The 9,309-nt window shown below is 42.9% G+C and overlaps 4 non-coding genes across 4 annotated transcripts; all 4 read right to left on the bottom strand.

The window, feature by feature from the left end:
* Positions 1-3,601: 3,601 nt before the first annotated feature.
* Positions 3,602-3,674, bottom strand: TRNAA-AGC (transfer RNA alanine (anticodon AGC)). The gene has a single exon. It is a non-coding gene; the product is annotated as a tRNA-Ala (tRNA).
* Positions 3,675-5,707: 2,033 nt separating this feature from the next.
* TRNAA-UGC (transfer RNA alanine (anticodon UGC)) lies at positions 5,708-5,779 on the bottom strand. Its single transcript has one exon. It is a non-coding gene; the product is annotated as a tRNA-Ala (tRNA).
* A 2,344-nt stretch (positions 5,780-8,123) lies between these two features.
* On the bottom strand, positions 8,124-8,196 carry TRNAA-AGC (transfer RNA alanine (anticodon AGC)). Its single transcript has one exon. It is a non-coding gene; the product is annotated as a tRNA-Ala (tRNA).
* Positions 8,197-8,201: 5 nt separating this feature from the next.
* Positions 8,202-8,273, bottom strand: TRNAA-UGC (transfer RNA alanine (anticodon UGC)). The gene has a single exon. It is a non-coding gene; the product is annotated as a tRNA-Ala (tRNA).
* Positions 8,274-9,309: the final 1,036 nt, after the last annotated feature.

Genomic DNA, 9,309 nt, shown 5'->3' with positions numbered 1-9,309 from the left:
TTAGCAATAACAGTGTGCGATTATCTACTTGAAGTTATTTCGTTGAGCTTCCACATTTTGTGCCTTAATTCTGGGATTCGCATCAACTTCTTGTGTGCTGACTGCTTGTTGACTTATAATGTGATCCACGATCTCTACCTCTTTGAGGTTGTTGAACTGTAGTCTTACGCTTCAGTAACACCAATTGACTTTTTCGGATTATCCGAAGTCATTTCCACTAGTATGATAATTTTACTAATGAGTATTTATGCCTAAATTAACTTACTAACTTTGCATTCAGTTTTCACGTGTCCTAGTTCTGCTTCTGCTCGTTATGGTCAGTCTATGTTTACTAAGTTTTTTAGGTACAGGTTCATAGGAGTATAATTATCACATGTATTAGCATGAGTAAATTAGCTAGGATAATTAAAAAAAAAGTCAAAGTGACTTATTCCACTACCTTTAGTCTACCTGGAGGGTATTCCGTATTCCGGGGACCAACGCCCCCTCGGACCGGGTCATGACTAGGCCTCCTGTGGATCATGGCCTGATCCACGAGGCTGTTACTGCTGGCCGCACTTCAACTTATGAACCACAGCCCGGCAGATCCTGCATTGACTTTAGGCATCTGTCTATCTCCCTCTTGAAGATAATCAGGGATCTATTCGTAAGTCCACTTGTTGCTGGTAGAAGGCTGTTGAACAGTCTTGAACCCCGGACACTTATTATGTTTTCTCTTAGTGTACTAAAGGCGCCCCTACTATTCACTGGGGATATGTTGCATCGCCTGCCAAGCCGTTTGCTTTCGTAGGGAGTGATTTCTGTGTGCAGATAAACGATTCATTCCCACTAGAACTTTGCAGGTGAAGATTATGATGTATCTCACTCGCCTGAGCTCCAGTGACTACATATGTCAACATATATAAAATTTCCTCTGCCATAGTGTGGCACTTCAGTGGTAACCAGATATGAATAAGTACATTACCACTCTTTCATTTTTTAGCTACCAAAATTTGCGGATCATTATGTGACTCTGTAATCTTTAAATTTTCACCCACACCAATGGTATGTTGTGACTACTACCCAAACCCCTTGCTATTGGGTGACTACCACCCACATCATGGGTATGTGGTGACAACAATCTACACCATGGGTATGTTGTGAGCACTACCCACACCATGGGTGTGTTGTGAGCACTTCCCACACCATGGGTATGATGCCACCACCAATGACGCCATGGGTTTGTTGTGACCTCCACCCACACCATGGATTTGTTGTGACCACCACCCACACCATGGATATGTTGTTACTACCACCCACAACATAGATATGTTCTGACCACCAACCACTCCAGGGGTTAATTGTGACCACGAACCACACCAGGGAAATGTTACCACAACCCACTGCATGGGTATGTTGTGACCACCACCCACATAATGGATATATTGTGACCACCCACAGCATGGGTATGTTGTGACCACCACCCACACCATTGGTATGTTGTTACCACCACCCATACTATGGGCATGTTGTGACCATCCACACAATGGATACGTTGTGACAACTAACCACACCATGGAAATGTTGCCACAACCCATACCATGGGTATGTTGTGACCACCACCCACACCATGGATATATTGTGACTATCCTCACCATGGATATGTTGTAACCACCACCCACACCATGGGTATGTTGTGACCACCCACACCATGGATATGTTGTGACCGCCACCCACATCATGGGTATGTTGCGACCACCACACACACCATGGGTATATAGTGCATAATGAAGATATTAAACTATACTTGGTGTCTCTGCCACCGTTATCATTTACTCTGAGACTCTTCTGGAGATATTCTTCAATGTACAGATCAATATTTCCACCTGTTCCACAATCATCCTCACCTGCCAAAGAAAAAAATCAGCTTATTAAACTGGAATCGTGCGACCATCGGAGTCCCGTAATTAAACATTGGAAAATGACCTCTTGCTAATTATTATTTCCCTTCGTTGATTCATTTGCTGTTCAACAGCTTCCTTGGAATAAGTTATTCTATCATCAATAGTGTCACAATTGAAGCATTGCAATAAATGCAGATCTCTTGAATTTTCACTTAATCTTTGAGAAATAATATTTCCTTCCTGTGGTCCATCAATATCAACTTGAGTGTGTGATACTTAACCTGATTCAAACACATATTTTTGTGTTTGTTATTTAACCTATTGAAAGCCTTTGTTTGAGTATGTGGTATTTAACAACGTTGAAGCCTTTCCTTGGGTGAGCTGTTATTTAAGTTTTGTCAATATGGCAGTACCTGGCTCCTTCAACACCACCATTAACGAGCTATTCGCCTTGAACAGCTTGCCATCGTTTGAATTTCCAACCTCTCCACCATCTGTCGATATTCTTAAATTTACGAAAGACAGACGCCACCTCTGCTTCTTCAGTAACTCCTCCGTCTCTACCAACTAGTGACGTCACTCCAACAACAACCAATGAGAAGCCTCTACCTCCATCACTTCCCACTGAAACCATCCAATCAGTGACCTTGCCACCAGCAACAACTTCCTATTCGTCCACTGAAGCCAACATTGAATCTACACCTCCACCTTCATTACCACATGCCATGAGAGTTAAACATATGCCAACAACACCATCTTATGACTCTCGACATGATACAATTCAAGCTGATGAAGTTGATTATTTTTATCCATGGAATGGAATCACTTTCTACACCACAGCTCACTATGCTCAAGATATGCTGTTATCTGAACTACAGAGTCACCTTACCAACAAGGCAGTCATGTTTACCATCGATCACTCAAAGCAGCTCGTATCAATACACTTGCATCTATATTAAAGCATATTCAAGGTAACTCTGAGATTCCCTGCAATCAACCCCTGTTAACACGTTTCATTATCATCCCGACCCAACGATTCAAACGCATTGTGAAAGGAGCTGTAATCAACAAGAATGAAGTTATGGCAAAACAACGACATAATTCGAAGTGAACCCCAACTCCATGAACTGACTAATCAATGATGAGCTCCTCCCTTGCCGCCTTCAGACACCTATCGCCAGCAAGTCTCAATTTCTTCCATCAAGAGAGATGCAGTCAGCACCTGCAGAGTTCGTGTGCCTTCTACTTCGTCTTCGTCAGTGTTTCTCCCGGCTTAGCAGTTGTGTTTAGTCCTGACTCTTCTCTCTTCGACTCAAGACATCCCTCTCACCATCTATTCTTCGAAGTATGCCCACTTCCCCCTCGCCACTTGCAGTCATTACCTGTGAGTCCATATTCATTCATTCAAGTTGTTTCAAGTCTTTACTTGGAAGTGTGGTATTTAACCTGTTTTAAATATATATGGGTAAATAAAGCTTGTTTTGGAGTCACATTAGCAGAATTATTATCTTAAGTGTTGTATGTGTCACCTGAGGATTCGTCAGTATCACTTTTCTCAAGTAAAGTGGTGAACTAAAGGAACTTTTTTAGCTGGGTAGGTTGGTTGTTTGGGTAGTTCTGTTGCAAAATTAAAATTCTACTTATTATAAATTAGCATATCTTAAGTAAACCATTTTCAATTGATAGGCGTCCTGAGTCCTTAATATTTTTGTAAATTATGGAGATGCGGGGTATCGATCCCCGTACCTCTCGCATGCTAAGCGAGCGCTCTACCATCTGAGCTACATCCCCGTGACTGGAAGTGCCGGGGATCGAACGCGCGACCTTTCGCATGCACAGCGAACGCTTTACCTCTGAACTACACTCCCTTAGCAATAACAGTGCTCTCTAAAGGGTTAATTCTGGGATTCGCATCAACTTCTTGTGTGCTGACTGTTGTGTTGATTTATAATGTGATCCACGATGTCTACCTCTGTGAGGTTGTAGAACTGTAGTCTTACTCTTCCAGGACACTAATGGAAATAAGACACTTTGACTTTTTTTTGGGTTATCCTACGTAATTTACACTATGTATGATAACTGTACTTATGTGTACCTGAGCCTAAATAAACTGATTTTGCATTCAATTGTCACGTGTCCTGGATCTGGTTTCCTCTTGCTGGTCAGTCTATGTTGTTTAGGTGGTACATATAAAAATAATTATCATTCTTAGCAACATATGTGTAAATTAGCTAGGATAACCCAAAGAAAGTCAGATTTATTTCCACTGATGTCCCTTTGTTTAGTTTTCTGTGTCTCCTGTATGTGTCAACATATCAAATATTTCCTTGGGAGTAGTGTGGCACTTCACTGGTAACCAGATATTAATATGTTCATTACTATTGTAAGTTTTCTCGCTCTCAAAACTTTGCGTTCCATTATGCGCCTCTGTAATCTTTAAATTTCCACCCACACCATGGGTATGTTGTGACTACCACCCACACTATGGGTATGTTTTGAGCACCACCCACGCGATGGGTATGTTGTGACCACCACCAACACCTTGGGTATGGTGTGACTATCACTCACGCATAGGGTATGTTGTGACCACCACTAACACCTTGCGTATGGTGTGACTACCACCCACACAATGGGTATGTTGTGACAACCACCCACACCATGGGAATGTTGTGACCACCACCCACACCATGGGTATGGTGTGACTACCACTCACACCATGTGTATGATGTGACTACCACCCACACCATGGGTATGCTGCGACTACCACCCACATTGTGGGTATAGTGGGACTTCCACTCACACCATGGGTATGGTGTGACTACCACCCTAACCAATAGTATGGTGTGACTGCCACCCACACCATGGGTGTGTTGTTACCACCACCCACACCATAAGTATGTTGTGACCACCACCCACACCATGGGTATGTTGTGATCAGCACCCACACCATGGGTATGTTGTGATCAGCACCCACACCATGGGTATATGGTGCATAATGTAGGTATTAAACTATACTTGGTGTCTCTGCCACCTTTATCATTTACTCTGAGACTCTTTGGACGTATTCTTCAATGTACAGATCAGTATTTCCACCTATTCCACAAAGAAAAAAAATCAGCTTAATGAACTGGAATCGTGCGAACATCGGAGTCCCGTACTTGAACATGCAGGTTATCGTACCTTCTAATAACCTGTGTAAAAATGACCGCTAATTCATGATTATTTCCTTTCATTCTATCATTAGCCGTTCAACAGCTTCCTCGGAATAAGTTATCTGCTCAGCAATAGTGTCCCAATTCAATCATAGCAATAAATGCTATGCTTGAATTTTTACTTAATCTTTGAGAAACAATATTTTCTTCCAGTGGTTCATCAATACCAACTTGAGTTTGAGATTCTTAACCTGTTTCAAGCATTTATTTGGGTAAATAAAGATTTGTTCTGCAATCACAGAAGCAGAGTTATTATCTTAAGTGTTGTGTGGGTGAAATAAGGATTCGCCAGCAACACTATCATCTAGTAAAGCGGCTAATTAAAGGGAATTTTTAGCTAGATGAACTACCTGCAGGAGTCTACCTGAGCGTGTTCCGGGGGTCAACGCCCCTGCGGCCCAGTCCTTGATCTTTCCTAGGTTGGTTGTTTGGTGCAAAATTAAAATTTTACTTAATATAAAATTAACATAGGTTCAGTATGCCATTTTCAATTGATGCTCGGCCTACTGAGTGTTCAATGTTTTTTATAAAATCTGGCAAAGCTGGGTATCGATCCCCGTACGTCTCGCATGCTAAGAGAGCGCTGTAGTATCTAAGCTACATCCCCGTGACTGGAAGTGCTGGGGATCGAACCCGGGACCTTTCACATGCAAAGCCAACGCTCTACCACTGAGCTACACTCCCTTAGCAATAACAGTGTGCGATTATCTGCAGTTTACCTGGAGAGAGTTCCGGGGGTCAACGCCCCCGCGGCCCGGTCTGTAACCAGGCCTCCTGGTGGATCAGAGCCTGATCAACCAGGCTGTTGCTGCTGGCTGCTTTAGTACTGAGATTCGCATCAACTTCTTGTGTGCTGACTGCTTGTTGACTTATAATGTGATCCACGATCTCTACCTCTGTGAGGTTGTTGAACTATAGTCTTAAGCTTCAGTAACAACAATTGACTTTTTGGGATTTTCCGGAGTAATTTGCACTAGTATGATAATTTTGCTCATGAGTATTTGTGCCTAAATTCTCTTATTCACTTTGCACTCAGTGTCCTAGTTCTGCTTCTGCTCGTGGTGGTCAGTCTATGTTTACTAAGTTTTTTAAGTACAGGTTCATAGGAGTATAATTATCACATGTAGTAACATATGTGTAAATTAGCTAGGATAATTAAAAAAAAAGTCAAAGTGACTTATTCCACTACCTGGAGTCTACCTGGAGGGTATTCCGTATTCCGGGGACCAACGCCCCCGCGGACCGGTTGATGACCAGGCCTCCTGTGGATCAGGGTCTTTTCAACGACGTTGTTACTGCTGGCCGCACTCACTCCAACTTCCGAACCAAAGCCTGGCTGATCCGGCAGTGACTTTAGGTATCTATCTATCTCCCTCTTGAAGACATTCAGGGATCTATTCCTAAGTCCTTTTATTGCTGGTAGGAGGCTGTTGAACAGTTTTGGGCCCAGGACACTTACTATGTTTTCTCTTAGTGTACTAATGGCGCCCCTACTTTGCACTGGGGATATGTTGCAACGCCTGCCAAGTCGTTTGCTTTCGTAGGGAGTGATTTCTGTGTGCAAATAAAGGGATCATTCAATCCAGAACATTGCAGGTGAAGATTATGATGTATCTCACTCGCCTGAGCTCCACAGAGTACATGTGTGTCAACATATTTGAAATTTATTCTGGCGTAGTGTGGCACTTCAGTGGTAACCAGATATAAATATGTACATTACCAGTTTCATTTTTTAGTTAACAAAATTTGCGGCCCATTATGTGTTTCTGTAATCTTTAAATTTTCACCCACACCAAGGGTATGTTGTGACTACCACCCACACCATGGGTATGCTGTGACCAACACCCACACCATGGGTATGTTGTGATTATCCACACTATGGTTATGTTGTGACCACCCACACCGTGGGTGTGTTGTGACCACCACCCACACCATGGGTATGGTGTGAGCACAACCCACACCATCGATATGTGCTGACTACCACCCACACAATGGGTATAATGTGACCACCACCCACAACGTGGGTATGTTATGACCCCAATCGACATTATGGGTATGCTGTGACCACCAACCACACCATATGTATGTTGTGACTACCCACACAATGGGTATGGGGTGGCTACAACCCAGACAATGGGTATGTTGTGACCACCTGCCACACCATGGGTATGTTGCGAGGACCACCCTCACCATGGGTATGTTGTCACCACCACCCACACCATGGGTACGTCGTGACCACCCACAACATGGGCATAAGCTGCATGATGAAGATATTAAACTAAACTGTTGGTGTGTCTACCACCGTTATCATTTACTCTGAGGCTCTTCTGGAGGTATTCTACAGTGTACAGATTAATATTTCCACCTGTTCCGCAATTATCCTCACCTGCCAAAGAAAAAATCAGTTTATTAAAGTGGAATGGTTCGTGCATCGGAGTCCCATACTTGAACTTTCCAGTTTTGGTATTTTCCAATACCTTCTGGAAATACGACCTCAGCTAATGATTATTTCCGTTCATTCTTTCACTTGCCGTTCAACAGCTTCCTTGGAATAAATTATCCGATCAGCAATAGTGTCCCAGTTCAATCATTGCAATAAATGGAGTTCTCATGAATTTTCACTTAAGGTTTGAGAAACAATATTTTCTTCCTGTGATCCATCGTTACCAACTTGAGTGTGTGATACTTTACCCGTTTCAAGCATTTATTTGGGTAAATAAAGACTTGTTCTGCAGTCACAGAAGCAGAGTTATTAAGTGTTGTGTGTGTCACCTAAGGATTCGCCAGCATCACTTTCCTCAGGTAAAGCGGCTAACTGAAGGTAATTGTTAGCTAGATAACCTACCTGGAGGAGTCTACCTGGTGGTGTTCCGGGGGTCAACGCCCCCGCGGACCGGTCCTTGACCTTTCTTAGGTTGGTTGTTGGATGCAAAATTAAAATTTTACATAATATAAAATTAGCACAGCTTCAGTAAACCATTTTCAATTGATGCTCGGCCTCCTGAGTACTTAATCTTTTTATAAAATCTGGAGATGCAGGGTATCGATCCCCGTACCTCTCGCATGCTAAGCGAGCGCTCTACCATCTGAGCTACATCCCCGTGACTGGAGGTGCCGGGGATCGAACCCGGGACCTTTCACATGCAAAGCGAACGCTCTACCACTGAGCTACACTCCCTTAGCAATAACAGTGTGCGAGTATCTACTTGAAGTTATTTTGCTGAGCTTTCACGTTTTGTGTCTTAATTCTGGGATTCGCATCAACTTCTTGTGTGCTGACTGCTTGTTGACTTATAATGGGATCCACGATCTCTACCTTTGTGAGGTTGTAGAACAACAGTTGTAACAACAATTGACTTTTTTGGATTTTCCGAAGTAATTTCCACTCGTATGATAATTTTACTCATGTGTACCTGTGCCTAAATTAACTTACTAACTTTGCATTCTTCAGTTTTCACGTGTCCTATTTCTGGTTCTGCTCGTGGTGGTCAGTCTGTGTTTACTAATTTTTTTAGCTACAGGTGCATATAAATATAATTATCACACGAAGTAACATAAATGTATGTTTAAATTAGATAGGATAATTATAAAAAAAGTCTAACGAAGTGGCCTATTCCACTACCTGGAGTCTACCTGGAGGGTATTCCGTATTCCGGGGACCAACGCCCCCTCGGCCCAGTTCATGACCAGGCCTCCTGTGGATCAGGGCCTTATCAACGAGGTTGTTACTGCTGGCCGCACTTACTCCAACTTACGAACCACAGCCCGGCTGATTCTGCAGTGACTTTAGATATCTGTCCATCTCCCTCTTGAAGACAATCATTGATCTATTGGTAATTTCCCTTATGGCTGGTGGGAGGCTCTTGAACAGTCTTGTGTCCCGGACACTTATTGTGTTTTATTTTAGTGTAGTAATGGCCCCCCTACTTTTCATTGGGAGTATGTTGCATCGGCTGCCAAGTCGTTTGCTTTTGTAAGGAGTGATTTCTGTGTGCAGATAAAGGGATCAGTCCCTGCGGAATCTTCCAGGTGAAGGTTATGATGTATCTTTCTCGCCTGCGCTCCACTGAGTACATGTGTCAATATATTTAAAATTTCCTCTCGTGCAGTGTGGCACTTCAGTGGTAACCAGATATAAATATGTACATTACCACTGTTAATTTTTTTAGCTACCAAACTTTGCTGCCCATTATGTGACTGTAATTTCCACCCAC

This window comes from Cherax quadricarinatus, chromosome 23 (genome assembly GCF_038502225.1).
Source record: "Cherax quadricarinatus isolate ZL_2023a chromosome 23, ASM3850222v1, whole genome shotgun sequence".
Classification (NCBI taxonomy): domain Eukaryota; kingdom Metazoa; phylum Arthropoda; class Malacostraca; order Decapoda; family Parastacidae; genus Cherax; species Cherax quadricarinatus.
Note: the sequence above shows the minus strand (reverse complement) of the source record. Positions and strands in the feature narration are given on the sequence as shown.